Source organism: Canis lupus, chromosome 1 (assembly GCF_011100685.1).
Source record: "Canis lupus familiaris isolate Mischka breed German Shepherd chromosome 1, alternate assembly UU_Cfam_GSD_1.0, whole genome shotgun sequence".
NCBI classification, from domain to species: domain Eukaryota; kingdom Metazoa; phylum Chordata; class Mammalia; order Carnivora; family Canidae; genus Canis; species Canis lupus.
Window position 1 is genome coordinate 104,418,884 of NC_049222.1, and position 20,665 is coordinate 104,439,548.

Below are 20,665 nucleotides of genomic sequence, written 5' to 3' on the forward strand. Positions count from 1 at the left end.
AACTCCGGGCGGCTGGTTTCCCCGCCCCACAGGCCCAATCTTGCACACGCACACAACACGCCAAAGCGATTCTGCCCTCACTTCGCCAGAACCCTTGGTAATGGCTCCCCACAGCGCCTGCGCAGAGTGGCCCGCCAAGTGCTGCGCCTGCGCACGGAGGGCTTGTGGCACAGACCGCGCCCCACTCTGGGCCTAAATCTGCGGTCCTGTACCCCTCCGTCAGCGGTGGCACCTCAACCAAGCCCACACGCCTGAGGTCACAGTGCGGGCAAGCTGGGACCAGAGTCTGTGGACGGACCAGTCCTCCAGCCTGGGTGGCTCGGTGGTTGAGCGTCTGCCTTCAGCCCAGGGCGTGACCCCGGCGTCCCGGGATCGCATCCCGCGGCGGGCTCCCTGCATGGAGCCTGCTTCTCCCTCTGCCTGGGTCTCTGCCTCTCTCTGTCTGTCATGAATAAATGAAATCTAGAAAAAACAACAACAGACCAGTCCTTGTGACCAGCGTTGGTATTACACACAGAGTCAGTCTCTTGTGAGGGAAACAAATTATCCAACCAAAAGTCCCGACTGCCCTGAGGAAGAGCTTGGACCAGCCCAGTTTGAGCTTAAGCCAACCTCACACCTAAGCAGATCAACAAGTAACCTGGAGTGATCTACAGTTACCTTTACCTCAGTAGGATATCGAAATCTCCATTCAAGGAGGAGCACAAACCTCGTTGATCTACCAAGTGGGTATAGAAGTGTTTTCTTGAGGCACTTGTGCCATATTATGCCCAGCTCTACATAAAATGACAAGGCTCTGCTTGCTAAGTATCCACCCTCATCCCAAATAAAAGGAAGTCATTCCCCCTAGCTCTGTGAGTCTCTACTTTGGAATTTATTCTGTGATCTCCTTATTTGCTGTAGATCAAGTTTCCTTTGTAGGACAACCACACCTGGTGTAGTTTGTATCCATGACTCAATGAGCAGTGAACTCATCGTATTTCAATTACAGTACAACTGGTTCTGACTTAGAGTTTCTAAGATAATTTTTGACACAGTAATATGTTCTAATGTATTTTATGATCTTAAGAGAATGGCATATGATCCACAAAACCAGTATAAATACTAAGTGTTTATCCAAAATAACTTGTCCAATGAAGGCATCAATACAGGCATACACAGTTTGTGGAGTAGTGAGTTAAAAAAAAAAAAATCACACAGTATAAATCGTGTCCATTTCTTAGGTGGAAGGTTTTACTGTGTTACATATGTACTTATCAAATTCTAATGTGAATTAGAATTTCAATACAGGGGATCCCTGGGTGGCTCAGCAGTTTTGCGCCTGCCTTCGGCCCAGGCCGTGATCCTGGAGTCCCAGGATCGAGTCCCCATCGAGCTCCCTGCATGGAACCTGCTTCTCCCTCTGCCTGGGTCTCTGCCTCTCTCTCACTCTGTGTCTCTCATGAATAAATAAATAAAATCTTTATTAAAAAAAAAAAAAGAATTTCAATACAGCACATTAGAGAGGTCTTGTGAAAAAGGAGATTTTGTTCAGGAGTACTAGGGCGGGATAGTGGTCTGCATTTCTAACGCAGCAGCCTACAGACCAAGGAATGCATTTTTGGTAAGAAAGAGGAAGAAGCTAAGGCAAGAATTCTTGGCAGACTTGGAAGTGAAATGGTTGGCATTTTCTTAATTGGTTTTTATATGTTGGAGACAGAGAGAGAGAGAGAGAGAGAGAGAACAAGAGGGGTTGGTTTGCAAGGGAGAGGAATAAGCAGACTGCCCCCGGAGCAGGGAGCCCAACACAGGGCTCTAGCCCAGGGACCCAAGCTGAAAGCAGACACTTAACTGACTGAGCCACTCAGGTGTTCCCTGAGGAGTTTTATACCATTTACAAATTCTGCTGGAATAGCAAGAAAGCCAACAATTCTTTCTCAGCAATTCCTGCTTACTAGAGAGCATCTAAAATTTGTTCATAAATTAACAGAAGATGAATAATAATATTCTCAGAAAACAAACATTAGGGATCCCTGGGTGGCGCAGCGGTTTGGCGCCTGCCTTTGGCCCAGGGCGTGATCCTGGAGACCCAGGATCGAATCCCACATTGGGCTCCCGGTGCATGGAGCCTGCTTCTCCCTCTGCCTGTGTCTCTGCCTCTCTGTCTCTCTCTGTGTGACTATCATGAATAAATAAATAAAATCTTTTAAAAAAAATAAAGTCTTTAGAAAACAAACATTATTCTTCTATTTTTATGGGAATAATTTATCAAACATCCAGTAACGTGGAAGGGATCAGATTTTCACCCAGGGTTTTTGTTTTTGTTTTTAATGAAAAAGAAAGAAACTACAAGCAAGAGAAATTCAAATAAATAAGTTTCCATTTGAAATATGGTTTCTGCATATCGCTCACAACATCTAAGAGGGAAAATATGAACATTACAGGGGAGGAATCTGGCAGAGAGCACCAAGCCAATAAAGATTTTATTTATTCATGAGAGACAGAGAAAGAGAGAGAAAGAGAGAGAGAGGCAGAGACACAGAGAGAGAAGTAGGCTCCATGCAGGGGGCCCGACATGGGACTCCACCATCATGCCCTGGGCCAAAGGCAGTGCTAACTTTTTTTTTTTTTTTTAATTTTTATTTATTTATGATAGTCACAGAGAGAGAGAGAGAGAGAGAGAGAGGCAGAGACACAGGCAGAGGGAGAAGCAGGCTCCATGCACCGGGAGCCCGATGTGGGATTCAATCCCGGGTCTCCAGGATCGCGCCCTGGGCCAAAGGCAGGTGCCAAACCGCTGCGCCACCCAGGGATCCCCCAAAGGCAGTGCTAAACCGCTGAGCCACCAGGGCTGCCCCCCAAGCCAATAAAAGAAGCTCACATCACTGTATGGACAGAAATTCCTATCAGTGCCTAAGACTCCCCACAGGACACACCATCACAGGTGTTTTCTTGTGGTCAGAAAACAATAATTCAGAATAGAAATCTAATTATGAAAACAGTGGATTTATACCCAGTTCCATCATATGTAGTTTCCATAGAAGCTGTTTCTAGGCAGCAGGCTTAACAAAGGAATGTAGAAAGGGCCCCCAGTGACACCCCCTCACCCGCCGGCTGAACACAGGCCCATCAGGGGACACATTTCAAAATATCCATATGCCCTCACTAACCAATGGGCTACCGACAAGCAGGTACAGTGACCAAACCAGGGAAAATATGCTAAGATTCCTTACCTCCTCACCTGCCCCCTTTAAACAGAGCCTCTACTCACTGCCTCCCCTCTGCTGTCCTGCCTGCTCTCTTACAGTGGATTCAACAAACTTCTAGATCATTTGACCGCAGGTGAATTCTTTTCAACTGCCACTTGACTAGCTTCAAACCAATCATCATCCCATAGCTGGGGCCCTCATCTGACTGGTAAAGACAACACATTTTGACAGTTTCTGTGTCCTGTATTAGCTGGTATAATTTTTTATTTTTATTTTAAAAATTTTTAAAGATTTCCATTACCGAGAGAGGAATGGAAGAGCAGAAGGGGAGGGAGAGAGTGATTTTTTAAAATTTTATTTATTCATGAGAGACACAGAGAGAGGCAGAGACACAGAGGGAGAAGCAGCCCCCTGCAGGGAGCCCAATGTGGGATTCGATCCTGGGACTCTAGGATCACGCCCTGGGCCAAAGGCAGATGCTCAACTGCTGAGCCACCCAGGCATCCTGAGAGAGTGATTTTCAAGCAGACTGTTGAGCTAAGAGCGAAAAGCAAGGTTCCACTCTAGGACCCTGAGATCATGACCTGATCAGAAATCAATAGGCCAACGATTTACAAACTGAGCCACCCAGGTACCCATCTGGTATTTTAATAGAGTATCTTTTCTTATTCTAAAGAGCAAGTGTGGGATCCCTGGGTGGCGCAGCGGTTTGGTGCCTGCCTTTGGCCCAGGGCCCAATCTTGGAGACCCGGGATCGAATCCCACGTCGGGCTCCCGGTGCATGGAGCCTGCTTCTCCCTCTGCCTGTGTCTCTGCCTCTCTCTCTGTGACTGTCATAAATAAATAAAAAATAAAGGGCAAGAGTCATTCCCCCAATTTTTTGAGAATTTTCAGAATTATTCTAGACTTCATATCCATCATGTTTAGTTGTGCATTTCTTACTCCTGAGCTACACAGAGCTGATAAAGCATCCAGATGGAACCTAAATGAGAAATGGTTTCCTTCACTGGTGTCCCAGAACAGACTTCATCAGCATTAGGAATGTTGGACTCGGATCCCTGGGTGGCTCAGCAGTTTGGTGCCTGCCTTTGGCCCAGGGCCTGATCCTGGAGTTCCAGGATCGAATCCCACATGGGACTCCCTGCATGGAGCCTGCTTCTCCCTCTGCCTGTGTCTCTCATTAATAAATAAATCTTAAAAAAAAAAAAAAGGAGTGTTGGACTAGTGCCTTCTTCCCCTCTGGATCCATCACCATGGGAATATTTCAATACATTCAGGACTTTATTTCAAAATGACCACTGTTGATGACCTCCTAGAAGGCAGGTTAGAGAAAAGGGAGAGAAGGCTCAGGGATATAAGGGAGAAGGGTTCCAAAGACCTATCCTTTACTATCATTTCTGAAAAGGTGTTAAAATTAGGTGAAAACATGAGGCAGAACTTCAGAGCTAGAGGAATCAACATTTGCAATTTCTAAATGCAAGGAATTTCAAGAGAAAAAGATGACATGGCCTCTCCTGGGACAGGAGGCTTACCTGAGAACTGGCCGTTTCTTTTACCTTGTCCTTTAGATTTTTACTAGAAATGCAGAAAAGTCCCAACTTTTTAGTCCTTTGTGTCAAGAGTTATTCAGAAAACTATGAGTTCCTACTTGGAAACCAATCCTGGACTTTTCCTTCTCTGCTTCAGGGGGTCTCCCCCCTCACAGATGCCCACACATTCACCTACACCTTAGGAACCATGTGCTGCATGGACCTGACCCTCCCAGACTTACGTAGCAGAGACCCAGTTACTTCCACTGGAAGGAAAGCCTGTTCTCAATTCTCAAAATAACCAGATGCCCTCAAGTTATTCCCTGGCCTCACTTAGAATCACCTGGAGCTCTTAATTAAAAACATGCTTTTTCCACCCACACCAATTGACAGATTCTGAGGAGGAGGGCACCTGTGAGGATCCTTTTTGGTATTCCACATATGATCCTGTTGCTAGAATTTGGGAAGGTGACCAGGCAAAGCACAGTCACCATGGCTATGGTTGTTAATCATGTGAGGAACACAGGCAGAAGAAAAATTATTAAATGTATTTACTACCTACAACCCACTGACAAGTCTTTGAAACAGAGTGAGATTTCTCTAGGGACTCAATTGCCAGGATGTTAATACTTTGCTAAGGTAAAAGATAACCTTAGCCTGACCCCCAGGATCCTGTCAATGTATTTGAACATAGAAAAAATCCTATAGAAATGTCCTTTATCTATAAACGCCCCAAGATACGCATTGGCAAATATCCTCCAAGCATATGGCCTACTGATATACACCTGAAGGGTCTTATGACTAAAGTTTAATAGAGGGTAATAAATGACATTTTCCCCACAATAGTCAGCCCCCTCAAAGTCCTCAAAGTCTTGGAAACCTTGCTTCCAAAATACCTCAGAGACTTGCACTATCCCTAACCCACTCCCAACTTGAAAGTATTATATTGATGGGCCATCCTCATGACCCCAGTACAGCTCTTTTTGCCTATGGGTCCTGACCTGCGCTGCAATAAGACTACCATTTTGGACAATTAACATCTCATTAATTCTTTCATGGTTGTTGGTTCCAGACTTCACCCCACCAAACCTCATCTCTATTCTAAAACTACATCACTCCTATCACAAATATATGAGAATTCTAATTCCTCCACATTCTCACTAAAATTTGGTATTATCCTTTTTTCTTTATTTTAACCGTTCTAGAAAAAATTGACTGGTTGCTCACTGCAAACTAACTGGTCTTACTACAATTGTCCTGGTGACTGAAATGGAACCAACTTATAAGCACCAAGTTTAACAAAAATCAAAATGGCTGCATTAATGCCTCAGTGAGGCTGCATTTGAAACTAAATAGCCTTTTCCCTCTCCCCTGCAAACCTCAACCCCTACATTCTCAGCCTTTAGTTTAAGGAACTTGGTTCCACACTGACAACATGAGAAACAGGGCTGGCAGCACAGTCACGCAATTCCTGTGGAAACCTGCTAACTCCTATATTTCCCCCACAAAAACCCAGCCCTTACCTTGCAGTTTTGAAGGCCTTGACCTGCTGCAGCCTCCTCTGTTGGCAAAGCAATAAAGCTAGCTCTTTATCCCCAACTCTGTCTTCAGGTTATATTTTGGGTCTGAAGCACAGAGATCTTTTGTCGACAACAGAATGAATGTTAGGAGAGGAAAACTTGTTTTTCTTCCTCCATTCTTGATTCTTTGGCCTAATAATTAAACTGATATAAGACAGATTCATTCACAAGAGAGAAAAAAATTTATTTTTATTTTTTTTATTTTTTATTTTTTTCAAAAGAGAAAAATTAATTTAATTATGGGAACCTCAGAGACATGAGGCTAAAAGACAGGCAGTTGACGCTTACATGCCGATGTGGCTTCATGCAGGAGCCCAATGTGGGACTCGATCCCAGGATTCTTGGATCAAGCTCTGGGCAGAAGGCAGGGGCTAAACTGCTGAGCCATCCAGGGATCCCCTGTGATGCTGTGATGTAGTTTTCAATGTCAATCAGGTTGGGAGTCAATGGCCGAGAAAGAATTCTTGAGATGTCTTTGGTGCAGAAAGGTGGTTTTATTAATGCACAGGGACAGGATTCATAGGCATAGAAGCTGCACTGAGGTCATGAGGAATGGTCAATTATATACTTTCAAGTTGGGAGGAGGTTACAGATAGGGTAAGACTCTAAGGAATTTTATAAGCAAGGTTTCCAGGATCCTGATAGGGTTTGGGAAAAGGTCATTTATTACTGTGTAATAAAACCTGGGTTATGAGAACCTTTAGATGTATACTGGTGGGAAATATGTTTGGGGATGATTGCCAACAAGTATCTTGGGGGGGGGGGCGGGTAGAGATAAAGGAAGTTTCCAAATGAATTTTTATTTTTATGTGTTAAAGTAGACTTACAGGATCCTAGTGGTTGGAATAAAATTGCCTTTTGCACTTAGCAAAGCATTAACATCGAGACAGTTGAGTTCCTAGAGGAATATCACTCTGCCTATTTCAAGGACTTGTTGATGAGCTATAGATAGTAAGGAAATTTAATAATTTTTCATCTGCCTTTCTTCACATATCAGTCTGGTCTGTTCCCTTATCTCTTGTTTGCTCTGCCTTAGACTCGTTGTCTGCCAGGAATACCTTCAGAACCCAGTCAAGAGCCTCCTTTCTCTCCCTGCCTATACTTTACCCCTTTCCTTACAACCTCCCTCTGGGGCACCCATACAGAACTTCGAAGCACCTCCATAACACCTGTAGGTGGCACCATTGGGTCCGCTGGCAATCAAGAAGTGTTACAGGCTACCATGCTTCCATTTTACTGCCCTCAAGTCCTTTAAAAATCCATGGACCAGGCAGAAACTTTAGAGTTTGTTTTTGGACATGAGTCTGTCTTCTCAAGCGGCTGGCCTCCTGAGTAAAGCTAATATTTAATTACAATAAAAATCTGTACCATATGTATTGGTTTTTTGAGTGACTGGCAGCTGAATTTGGGTTTTGGGGTACAAAATTGTGGGATCATCGACCACAATGGTAAGAAAGAATTCTGGAGATATTTCATGGTTCAACTTATTAAGTTTATTCAAGTAGCAGAGGGACAAGATTCATGCTCAGAAGAGCTACACTTTTATTTTTTTAATTTTATTTCTCAGGATTTTATGTATTTGAAAGAGTGGGGGGAAGGGGCAGAAGGAGAGGGAGAGGGAGAAGCAGGCTCTCCTCTGAGCAAGGAGCCTCATACAGGGCTCCATCCCAGGACCCTGAGACAAGAACCCAGTCTAAGTCGGGCACTAAAGTGAGTAAGCCACCCAGGCACCCCAAAAGATATATTTTTAATGTTTGAAGCTGGTGGTTATGCACTTAGCACTCAAGGGGGTGGGTCGTTCAGGGAGTATTAGATCATAAATATTTCCTCAAATCTTTTTTTCCCCCAAAGATTTATTTATATTAGATAGAAAGACAGAGAGTGCAGGTAGGGGTTTAGGCAGAGGGAGAGAGAATCATTTTTTTTTTAAATGAGAATTTTTTTAAAAAAACTTATGATAGACATAGAGAGGAAGAGAGAGGCAGAGACACAGGCAGAGGGATAAGCAGGCTCCATGCCAGGACCCCGACACGGGACTTGATCCCAGGACTCCAGGATCGCACCCTGGGCCAAAGGCAGGCGCTAAACTGCTGAGCCACCCAGGGATCCCTAGGGAGAGAGAATCTTAAGCAGACTCTGCACTGAGCTGGTAGCCTGATGTAAGGCTTGATTTTCATGATCCTGAGATCATGACCTGAGCCTAAATTATGAGTCAGTTGCTTAACCAACTGAGACACCCAGGCACCCCTCCTTAAAGTTCTACACCTAAAACTAATTTTTTTTTTTTTAAGATTCTACCCATTCATTCATGAGAGACAGAGAGAGAGAGAGAGAGAGAGAGAGAGAGAGGCAGAAACATAAACAGAGAGAGAAGCAGGCTCCATGCAGGGAGCCTGATGTGGGACTTGATTCCAGGTCTCCAGGATCACGCCCTGGACTGAATGCAGATGCTCAGCCACTGAGCCTGAAACTACTTTTGAAAAATGTCTATGGTGCTTAACAGTCAGCTCAATATTAACTATTTATGAGAGGTGAAGGAAGTCATGAGACCCTTTAAAGATATAGCAGCCAGCACTTATTGGATCCTTATCAAAACTATGCAGGCTACAGGTCAGCTTTCTGAACTAAAAATAAACATTTTCTGTTTCTATCTCTCATCATTTCAGGATTAACCAATTGTCTCTTAATTTTTTTTTTGTAATTTCAAGTTTTTATCTAAATTCCAGTTAGTTAACATATAATGTAGTATTAGTTTCAAGAGTAGAATTTAGTGATTCATCACTTACATACAACACCCACTGTTGGTCACCACAAGTGACCTCCTTCATACCCATCACCCATTTCATCCAGCCCCTACCCATTCCCCTCCAACAATCTTGAGTTTGTTCTCTACAGTTAACACTCTCTTTTGTGGTTTATCTAGATGTCTTGTTTTTTTCCTTATGTTCATCTGTTTCATTTCTTAAATTCCACATGTGAGTGAACTCATAAAGTATTTGTCTTTATTTGACTGAATTCACTTTGCATAATATACTACCTCCATTCACAGCATTGCAAATGGCAAAATTCATTATTTTTTATACCCAAGTAATATTCCATTATATATATCAGTCCTTAAATTTTTAAAGTTGTTTAAGGATGAAGGACTCATCTTCTATACCTTCTTCATGGTGATAGGTGTTGTACAGATGTCCCTACCTATGGACAATATTGGTCACTATCTGCCTCTACGTGTAACCATTATAGAAGGCCATTGTTAGAAGGCCTTAGATATCCTTAGGCCATAGAAGGATATTGTAGTGAATTTGTTTTGAGTAGTAAGCACCATCTGTTCACAGCAGGAAGCAGTCAGGAACTGCTTGCATATATCTGAACAACAGAAGGAAATAAAGCAAAGTAGAGAACAAATTACAACTATTATTATAATGAACAATCAGAAGAACAATGAGAAGACCCTTTCCAGTGATCATAGTCTACCTTTCCATCAGAAATTTAATCAATCAGTAAGTGACAACATAGAGGTAAATCCAGAAACAGATGCTTAATGAGAGAGAACAAACTGATGGCTACCAGTGGGAAGGTGGGTGGATGGAAGGGTTAAATAGGGGTTGGGAATTAAGGACTGCACTTGGGATCCCTGGGTGGCACAGCGGTTTGGCGCCTGCTTTTGGCCCAGGGCGCGATCCTGGAGACCCGGGATTGAATCCCACGTCGGGCTCCCAGTGCATGAAGCCTGCTTCTCCCTCTGCCTGTGTCTCTGCCTCTCTCTCTCTGTGTGTGACTATCATAAATAAAAAAAAAAAAAAAAAAAAAAAAAAAAAATTTAAGGACTGCACTTGTCCTGATGAGCTCTGGGTGACATATGGAGTTTGTGGAATCACTATATTGTACACCTGAAACTAAGAAAACACTTTATGAACTATATTCCAATTTCATTGGAATGAAAATAAAATATTAAAAAGTTAGAGTGCCTGGGTGGCTGAGTTTGTTAAGCGTCTGACTATTTGGGCTGACTCATAATCTCTTAAGGTGGAACCCCTGGTCAGGCTCCTGGCCCAGTGAGGAGTCTGGTGAAGATTCTCTCCCTCTCCCTTTGCTGCTATCTTCCCCCCACCCCCACACACATGCCCTCCTGCTGCCTATTAAAAATATTTTTTAAAGCAATTTTTTTATTTTTTAAAAGGTTTCATTTGTTTATTTGAGAGAGAGAGAGAGAGAGAGAGAGAGAGAGCACAAGCTGGGGGAGGGGCAGAGGAAATAGCAGACACCCGGCTGAGAGGGGAGCATGACTTGGTGCTCTATCCCTTAGATCATGACCCAGTCAAAGGCAGATGCCTAATCAATTGAACCACCCAGGTGCCCCCCAACTGTTCTATTTTAAAGGTACAAAATAAAATTTAGAATTAAACTGACATGAACCAAAAGTAAATAAATTAATTAAAAGATTAGTTTAAGGGACGCCTGGGTGGCTCAGTGGTTGAGCCACCTTTAATTTAGGGTGTGATCCCAGAGTCCTGGGATTGAGTCCCATGTTGGGCTCCCAGGAAGGAGCCTGCTTCTCCCTCTGCTTGTGTCTCTGCCTCTTTCTGTGTGTCTCTCATGAATAAATAAAAAAACAAAATTTTAAAAAAAAAAAAGGTTAATTTAAAACTGAGTTAAGGACACGTGGGTCTAGGTAGGGAGAGACAGGTAGTGGGCTATAGGATCAGGCTCACAAAAATTCCAAAAATGCAGAGGTAAAAGGAAACTAGAGATAAGGAAAGAAACCAGACCATCCTATCCTAGGTGTCAGAGGTGGGGTCTTGTGATAACAGCTACTTGTGACCAACAAAGAATTACTGGTCTAAAAAAGTAAACCATTGAAGGAGTTATCACTAGTCCTTACTCAATGATGATATCAATAGAGATGTTAAAAAGGATTTAGGTTCCCTGGTTGGTTTTCAATAAAAGAAAGCCTGCAAGCCACAGCAACTCTGTTGGGAAACCTCTCACTCCTGAGAGCTTTTTCTGTATCCTCGCTTAATGCTTAATAAACTTTATCACTTTACTCACTCTCCTTTGTCTACAAGATTCATTCTTCAACTCCAAGAGACAACCTAGCTCTCCTGCTTCAAAATGACTGTGCAGATCAAAAACTTAGCTTTAAGAAGACTATGAAGGAAAAAGTGAAATGACTCGAGTATGGTGCTGGCTGGATGACTTCTCTTGGTAAATAATTTTACATGTAATGACACCAGAGAAATTTCTTATTACTTGGTTGGAGTTTCATCATAAATTCATCTTCGTAAGAGTGAATCCTCTTCTGGTTATAATAGTTTACAGAATGTGAGAGGCTTTGTGGTTCTGTTTCTATACCTGTGTTGTTTTGGCTAGCAATGGGAAACGGTGTGTTGTTTTGTTTTGTTTTGTTTTAAAGATTTTATTTATTTATCCATGACAGAGAGAGAGAGAGAGAGAGAGAGAGAGAGAGAGAGAGAGAGAGAGAGGCAGAGGGAGAAGCAGGCTCCATGCAGGGAGCCAGAAGTGGGACTTGATCCTGGAACTCCAGGATCAGGCCCTGGGCTGTAGGCAGACGCTTAACTGCTGAGCCACCCAGGCATCCCTGGTCCTGGAATATTTGTGAAGAACATTTCATGTTTAGGTCCCATTTCGATGCTCCATATAGACCAGGATTAAGAAAACATACAGGGGCACTGGCTGGCTGGGTCAGGAGAGCATGCATCTATTGATCCTAGGGTTGTAAATTGGGTATACAAATTACTTTTTAAAATGTACAAATAAACAGGATGAATATGTAACCCAGAATAACTCAGAAAGTTGTGAAAAATAAAAAGCCCTATTATCTAAAATATGACAGATTTGGGACACCTGGGTGGCTCTAAGGTTGGGTGCCTGCCTTTGGCCCAGGGCATGATCCCGGAGACCCAGGATCCAGTCCCTCATCAGGCTTCCTGCATGGAGCCTGCTTCTCCTGCCTATGTCTCTGCCTCTGTCTCTCTCTCTCTTAAATAAAACATTTAAAAAATAGAATATGACAGATTTATTTATTTATTTATTTATTTATTTATTTATTTTTAAGATTTTATTTATTTATTCATGAGAGACACACAGAGAGAGAGGCAGAGACACAGGCAGAGGGAGAAGCAGGCTCCATGCAGGGAGCCTGAGATGGGACTCCAAGATCATGCCCTGGGTCTAAGCGCAGGTGCTAAACCACTGAGCCACCCAGGGATCCTCCAGATTTACTGTTTAAAATGCATTGAAGGGGATCCCTGGGTGGCGCAGCGGTTTGGCGCCTGCCTTTGGCCCAGAGCGCGATCCTGGAGACCCGGGATCGAATCCCACGTCAGGCTCCCGGTGCATGGAGCCTGCTTCTCCCTCTGCCTGTGTCTCTGCCTCTCTCTCTCTCTCTCTGTGACTATCATAAATAAATAAAAAAAAAAATTAAAATGCATTGAAGATCACAGGACATGGAAGGTTTATGTGGCCTGAAATTTGCATATGTTTACCATCTTCTCATAATTAGATTCATATTCTGATTTACTTTTTTGAGGGTGATAACACAGCAGTCATAATGTGTCCTTTGACATTCCTCAGGCAGCTGATATCAGTTTGTGTTATTACACAAATTGATGTTAAGTTTGTTTATAGGGTTTGCTGCTGTCTGCCAAATCCCCCCTCTATAAAGTGAAAAAAAGTAAGTATTTTTCACTCTGAGGGAAGAAGAGTTCCCTCTTCTTTTCAAGGTTCCTCTAGCTGGATTAAATCAATTTGACATGAAACAGATCAACTGGAGAAAAGGAAATTTAGTTTTGTGTGTAAGGCAAATTCATACAGACATGAAATTCCAAAGACAGTGAAGCTACATGAATTTTTTAAAAGATTTTATTTATTTACTTGAGAGAGAAACAGAGACAGAGACAGAGAGCAGGAGGAGAGGCACAGGGAGAGGGAGAAAGAGAATATCAAGTAGACTCTGCTCTGAGTACAAAGCCTGATGTAGGGCTCAACCTTACAACCCTGAGGTCATGACCTGAGCCGAAATCAAGCATCAGACACCCAACGAACTGAGCTGCCCAGTTTATCTGAGCTAACAAGAGGGGTAGCAGGAAGGTGAGAGGAGATGGTTAGAAAACAAATGTCCTTTTATGCAGGTAAGTGTCTTTGGTAAAGAGGAATTTCTATTAATATCCCTCTTCCTGGTACAGGCTCTCCTTTCAATGGAAATTTAGGCAGTTGAAGGGCACATAAGGAGCTTTTCCTGAATCTTCCTGAATCTGGGTATTGATTGCTTTTCACCTAAAATAATCTTCCTGCCATAGTGATCTAACTTGAAGTGGTCTACCCTTGGCTCTTACACCCCTTTATCATTCATAGATCTTAGAGGGCTTTACTGAAAGGTGTGCAGAAAACTTCACATGTTAAAATCTGGAAATTCCATTTTCTTCTCAGTTTCACTTTGCTTCTAGTTTGCCTGGGAAAATGAAAGGTCTCACCTTTGTGAACCGGAGATACCAGCTTTTGTGATCAGAAGTTCTAAATCAGGTTTCCATCCTGTAAGTTTCTATTCTATAGCACAGTCATGTCACAGACATACTCTTCTTTGTACTTCTTTGTATTTTCTTTTTTTTTTTTTTTTTTTTTTAATTTTTATTTATTTATGATAGTCACAGAGAGAGAGAGAGAGGCAGAGACACAGGCAGAGGGAGAAGCAGGCTCCATGCACCGGGAGCCCGACGTGGGATTCGATCCTGGGTCTCCAGGATCGCGCCCTGGGCCAAAGGCAGGCGCCAAACCGCTGCGCCACCCAGGGATCCCGTACTTCTTTGTATTTTCAGAAAAATAAAATAAGAATCTCATTAGTAACATGTTTGTTGAAAGTTAATAATAAGAAACCTCACTAAAATAGAGTCAGGAGGTTTGGCAGACCTCATGGTCAATTGTGGACCAACAGGAAGAGATGGACTTGACCTGACATGAAGCTGACTTCATTTAGGTGTACTACTCTACTATCTCAGCCTTTGGAGGAGACATTTTGCTTATTCCCCTAACCCCACCCCTGGGGAAACACCTCAGCTAATGAAAAACCACAATACTTCAAACTCCCAGTTTACTCCAGTGGACTTTTATTTTATTTATTTATTTGTTTGTTTATTTATTTATTTAAAATCCTAAAGAGAATTTTATTTATTTATTTTTTTAAAGATTTTATTTATTTATTCACAAGAGACAGAGAGAGGCAGAGACACAAGCAGAGGGAGAAGCAGGCCCCATGTAGGGAACCCAACGTGGAACTCAATCCTGGGTCTACAGGATCATGCCCTGGGCTGAAGGCAGCACTAAACCACTGAGCCATCCAGGCTGCCCCTCCAGTGGACTTTTAGCTTCATAACTTAACCTTTTCCTCCTTAAAATGTGTACCTCTCCTTTGTTTCTTTGTTTGCTTCTTCTTTTTTTTTTTTTTATTAAGTTCTTGTTTATTTATTCATGAGAGACAGAGAGAGGCAGAGACACAGACAGAGGGCGAAGCAGGCTTCATTTGGGGAGCCTGATGCAGGACTCCATCCCCAGACCCTGGAATCACGACCCTAGCTGAAGGCAGATGCTCAATCACTGAGCCTACCTCTGGCGTCCCCTTCTCTTTTGTTTCTTGGAATTACCCACAGTTTTGTCTTATCTTGTGTGTCCTGGGTTGCAACATAAAGCCATCTTCTGCTGGTAAAATAACTGGTAGTTTTTGTTTTTAAGAGTAACATTCAACTGTCTTAAAATTCTAAAATATAGCACAAATAATAAATGAAACAATTTCAATGAAGTACAACACTAAGAAGTAACAGCTATTTTATTGGCTCTATGTGTGTTTATCCTCAAAGTGTGATTAAATGAAAGAAGCAGTATCATCCATAAATAAATTTACAAGCTTTATGCCATTGAAAATATTTTTAAATTTTGGGACACCTGGGTGGTCCAGTCAGTTAGGTGTCTGACTTTGGCTCAGGTCATGATCTCTGGGTCCTGGGATCAAACCCTACTTCCAGTTCCCTGCTTAGCAGCAGGAAGTCTGCTTGTTCTTCTCCCTCTGCCCCTTCTCCTGCTTATGCTCTCTCTCTCTTTCTCTCAAATAAATAAATAAAATCTTTTAAAAATATATTTAGGACAGCCCGGGTGGCTCAGCAGTTTAGTGCCGCCTTCAGCCCAAGGCGTGATCCTGGAGACCCAGGATTGAGTCCCACGGTGGGCTCCCTGCATGGAGCCTGCTTCTCCCTCTGCCTGTGTCTCTGCCTCTCTCTCTGTCTCTGTGTCTCTCATGAATAAATAAAATCTTTAAAATATATATATATATTTAATTTCAGTCCACTATGACAATTTTCTACTCTAGCACTTTCAATGTGTATATAATAATTTTTTAAAATATGAAACTGTGCTAAAAATGTAAAAGGTAAAAAAAAAATAAAAAAAATAAAAAATAAAAATAAAAAATAAAAATGTAAAAGGTATTAGTGCAGCAGAACCAAATGAGGGTTTGTGTACCTGATGTGTGGCCAGCCAATTACTGCAACTGTGGTTTTTTTATTGGTGTGGTGCTTCCCAGGAGAAGGGGGAGCTGATGCCCAGAACTTCTGATCATCCCAGTTGCTTGCAAGTGAGGTTTTTTTCCTTTTTTCTTATCTATCTATCTATCTTTCTATCTGTCATCTATCTATCTATCTATCTATCTATCTATCTATCTATCTATCTATCTATCTATCTATTGCAACCGAGGTTTTTTAAGGGCAAAATTTGGACGAGGGGTCCCCTAAGAAGGTGGATGTCATTGATTGGAGGTCCATGGGGTCACATTAGCAAAGGCCTCCCGAAAAGGTGGGTGTACATAAGGTCATGTTAGCAGATGTTATGTAAGAGCTCCTGGTGCTGCCTTGCCTGGCACTCCAGAGTCTATTTCATCTCAATAGACTCTGAGTCTGAAAAACACCTTTATTCTTTATGTTAGAGATTCTGCTAGATGGCTCTTGTGACTATATCTTTAAGGTCATGCTGATTGGGCAGCCCGGGTGGCTCAGTGGTTTAGCACCGCCTTCAGCCCAGGGCATGATCCTGGAGACCCTGGATTGAGTCCCACATTGGGCTCCCTGCATGGAGCCTGCTTCTCCCTCTGCCTATGTCTCTGTCTCTCTTGCTCTGTGTCTCTCATGAATAAAAAAATAAAATTTAAAAAAAGAAAAAAGTCATGCTGATTAACCATTTGTAAGCTAGTGGGGTTGCATTCCTATTTCTTGAGCCTACATGTATGTGTTCTTTGGTCAGTTCAGCTGTGCCTGGTGGGCAATATAATCACTAGTGTTTATTCTGTTATCTGAACTGACAAAGATAGATGGTGGCCTCAAATGTCCTCTTTTTTTTTTTTTTCATCATTAGTCATTTGTGAGGGACAAGGGTAATGACCACATTAACAGACATTCCCTAGTACCAGCTTGAGAGCTCATTCTTCACAAAGCTATTATTTTGAAACTCTCATGCACAGTCTTAGAACAGCATCTTCCTCTCCACTTTGTACCAAGATAAATTAGGAAGATAATTAACAAAAATGTCAATCTAAATGGAAAAAATATTTTTAATATGTACTGTGCACCTTAAGGAATCCAGGAGAAGAGGCTGTTGAGTTTAATAATTTTTACAACGTTGATCTAATTCCATGGGGAATCTATAAAAATAGGCAACTGTTCCCAATTTGACCCTGTGACTCTGGAATTCGATGTGCGTCTGTGCCCTGAGCCGTTTCAACATGCCTATCTATAAACTGTCAACCTTTATGCAGAAGTGCATATGTTATTAATAGCATCTAGATATTTTACTATCATTAGTTTAGAGTGAGTCTGAGTAGATCACTGTACACAACAAAAAGATAACAATTTGGGCAGCCCGGGTGGCTCAGCGGTTTAGCGCCACCTTCAGTCCAGGACATGATCCTGGAGACCCAGGATCAAGTCCCACGTCAGGCTCCCCTCATGGAGCCTGCTTCTCCCTCTGCCTGTGTCTCTGCCTCTCTCTCTCTCTCTGTGTCTCTCATGAATAAATAAATGAAATCTTTTTTTTTTTTAAAGGTAACAATTTGTACGGTAAAAGGGCTGATGGCATAGCTATAAACATTAAAATTGGGATCCCTGGGTGGCGCAGCGGTTTAGCACCTGCCCTTGGCCCAGGGCTCAATCCTGGAGACCCGGGATTGAATCCCATGTCGGGCTCCCGGTGCATGGAGCCTGCTTCTCCCTCTGCCTATGTCTCTGCCTCTCTCTCTCTCTCTCTCTCTCTATCATAAATAAATAAAAATTAAAAAAAATAAAATTGATTTAAGCAAAGAATTTCTAGAAGTAAACCACTTAGCTAGCATTTTTTTTTTTTTTTTTTTTTTTTTTTTTTTTAGCTAGCATTTCTTTAAGCCTGGGTGTTGGGCCATCCAAGGCTGATATTGGGTTCTCTATATGGTCACTCACCCGCAATGAAGGTACAACATTCTGTGTATGTACTGCCAGAAGTCCCTCCTTGTGATGCTATCAATATATCTGAAGTCATCTTTTCTTTTTAAAGATTTTATTTATTTATTCATGAGAGACACAGAGAGAGAGGCAGAGACACAGGCAGAGGGAGAAGCAGGCTCCAGGCAGGAAGCCTGATGTGGGACTTGATCCCAGGACTCTGGGATCACACCCTGAGCCAAAAGCAGATGCTCAACCTTTGAGCCACTCAGGCGTCCCTGTCCGAAGTCATCTTATTTTGAAAAACAGCTTTTCTCACTTGTGGGATTTCTGAGTTTATCAAAGAAATTGCAGGATTAAGACATAGGTAAATGGTTGAAAGAAATTATAAACCCAGTGTCTGAGTCCTGAATGCCATCAATGGGAAGATTTCTAGACGTCAGGCCTCTTCAGATGGAGTGAGTACAGGCAGTGGCTGCCTGAGACATTTTCCTGGTCTGTAGTTGGAATGTCTGTGTGAGTTTTCTGAGTGGTCCATATAGAAACAGACAAGAAGACTGTAGATACAGGTCATTGTGGCAATTTCTCTGAGGTAGACCTGGTGTCTTCTAGCTTCAGTTTGCAGGAATAAAAGGGCAGTTCTAGTTCTCAGTGACTTCAAGTCAAGAGAATGGAGAAAATTAGAAACTTTATTTTGAAGAGTCATAGACAGATACTCAAAGAAATCAGAATTCAGGATCCAGCCAAGTTTTATAGGCAAACAATAGGTATTTAGAAATAACTCATCCAACAGGTACTTGGGTGGCTTAGTGGTTTAAGCAGCCCACTCTTGATTTTGGCTCAGGTCATGATCTCAGGGTCATGGGATGGACCCCCTTGTGGGCTCCAAGCTCAGCAGGGAGTCTGCTTGAAGATTTGATTTCCCTCTCCTTTTGCTCTTTCTCCTGCTTATGCATGTTCTCTCTCTCTCTCTCTCTCAAATAAATAAATAAATCTAAAGAAAAATAAAATAGGGGAGCCTGAGTGGCTCAGTTAGTTAAGTGTGTGCCTTTGGCTCAGGTCATGATCCCAGGGTCCTGAGATTGAAGCCCATATTGAGCTCCCTGTTCCAGGGGAGCCTGCCTCTCTCTCTCCCTCTGCCTGCTGCTCCCCCTGCTGTGCTCTCTCTTTCTCTCTGTCAAATAAATAAACAAAATCTTAAAAAAAATATATATATATATATAAATCCTTAATGAGAACTAGAATCTAGCATCCATAAAGATGTAGTGCTAAAATACAATTTTTCTCTCTAATATTATCCTCATTTTTACCAAAGATAGTCAAATTAAGACTAATTTTCTTAAAAAAAAAGACTAATTTTCTTGTAAAATAAGCCGGTTTTTTTGTTTGTTTGTTTGTTTGTTTGTTTGTTTGTTTTAAAGACCTTATTTTTTCATGAGAGACACACACAGAGAGAAAGAGAGGCAGAGACACAGGCAGAGGGAGAAGCAGCCTCTATGCAGGGAGCCGGACGTTGGACTCCATCCCAGGTTTCCAGGATCAGGCCCTAGGCTGAAGGCAACGCTAAACCGCTGAGCCACCTGGGTTGCCCTAAGCCTGTTTTGACAAACCTGGCCTAATAATTTATGTGAGTGCAGCAAGAATGGTGACTGATTATATAGGTTCTTTTTAAAATCTGCTTTTTTGGAATTCTTTGTAAGAAATTTCAGATTGAGGGGCACCTGGTGGCTCAGTGGTTGAGCATTTGCCTTTGGCTCAGGTCGTGGTCCTGGGGTCCTGGGATAGAGTCCCATATCAGGCTCCCCACAGGGAGCCTGTGTCTCTCTCTGCCTATGTCTCTGCCTTTCTCTCCATTTATTTCATGAATTTTAAAACAAAAAATTCTAAAAAAGAAATTTAAGATTGAACCTTTAGCAGACTTTTTAGGTTAAGAAGCAAAGCCAATTATCTTCCATCAGACTCACTTCTCTTCTTGAGGTCACCCAAATATCTTGAGGTGCTTTAGCCTGCCAGGAAGTGACCTTCTTTACTCACCTAGTAAGGCTCTGAGAAAGCCTGTAAGCAAAGTACCAGGCCACTTATTGCAAGGGGCTTTATTGGCCCTGATGGCGTTCAGAAAAGCCCCCACTCCTTGAATGTGCCTCTTTGGCATTTAGATTATTTTGAGCTGAAGGCACTTAAGACCCTGCAGGTTCAGGAGAAATTTTGTCCCTTCCTTAACCACACAGAAGAATCTAAATTGGAGGTCTTTTCTGGAATAAGAGTTATTAACATAGGTAAAGTGTATCTGAGTGACCCATCTAGTGAGTGAAACATCTAATTACCAAACATCTGCTCTTCTTATCACTCTGTGAAGTACATTCTTTCCTCTGAAATCCCAGATGCCTACTCCTTTCTCCTTAGGTCAAAATAAAATATATACCTCGTTTTGCTTGACTGCCTAGAATTTCCATGTCTATGTGGATTCTCCTTACATATGTCTATTACATTTGATTTTCTCCTGCTAATCTATCTCATGTCCATTTGATTCCCAGTCCAGGTAGAAGGACTTTTGAGGGGACAGGAAATCTTGCTCCCCAACAACTGGCATAGCTGGCAGGATGTCTTTAATTTGCTAAAGACTGCTTGCCACCAGACAATGCTGCATCTGACAGATCTAGATCCTGGCACATCTGCCATTCAGCCTGCAGAAGTTAAGATTTCTCACCATGTCAGCCTTCCAGAATTGCTACCTGTGGATTCTGATGTAGCAAGAGTGTTGGGAGTTCTTTTTCATTTTTTCTAGATTTAGATTTAGCCAATGAAAATATTTGTGGAACTAGGTCCTTGGGACTTGGCAACTCTTCTGTTAAATTTGGTAGAGTAGTTAATTACTGATCCATTTTCCTCTTGGG

General features: G+C 42.3%; 1 long non-coding RNA gene across 1 annotated transcript; it reads left to right on the forward strand.

The window, feature by feature from the left end:
• The first annotated feature begins 3,032 nt into the window (after positions 1-3,032).
• Positions 3,033-14,015, forward strand: LOC111099006. Its single transcript, XR_005354476.1, has 5 exons — positions 3,033-3,170; positions 3,287-3,396; positions 11,367-11,505; positions 13,750-13,853; positions 13,965-14,015. It is a non-coding gene; the product is annotated as an uncharacterized LOC111099006 (long non-coding RNA).
• Positions 14,016-20,665: the final 6,650 nt, after the last annotated feature.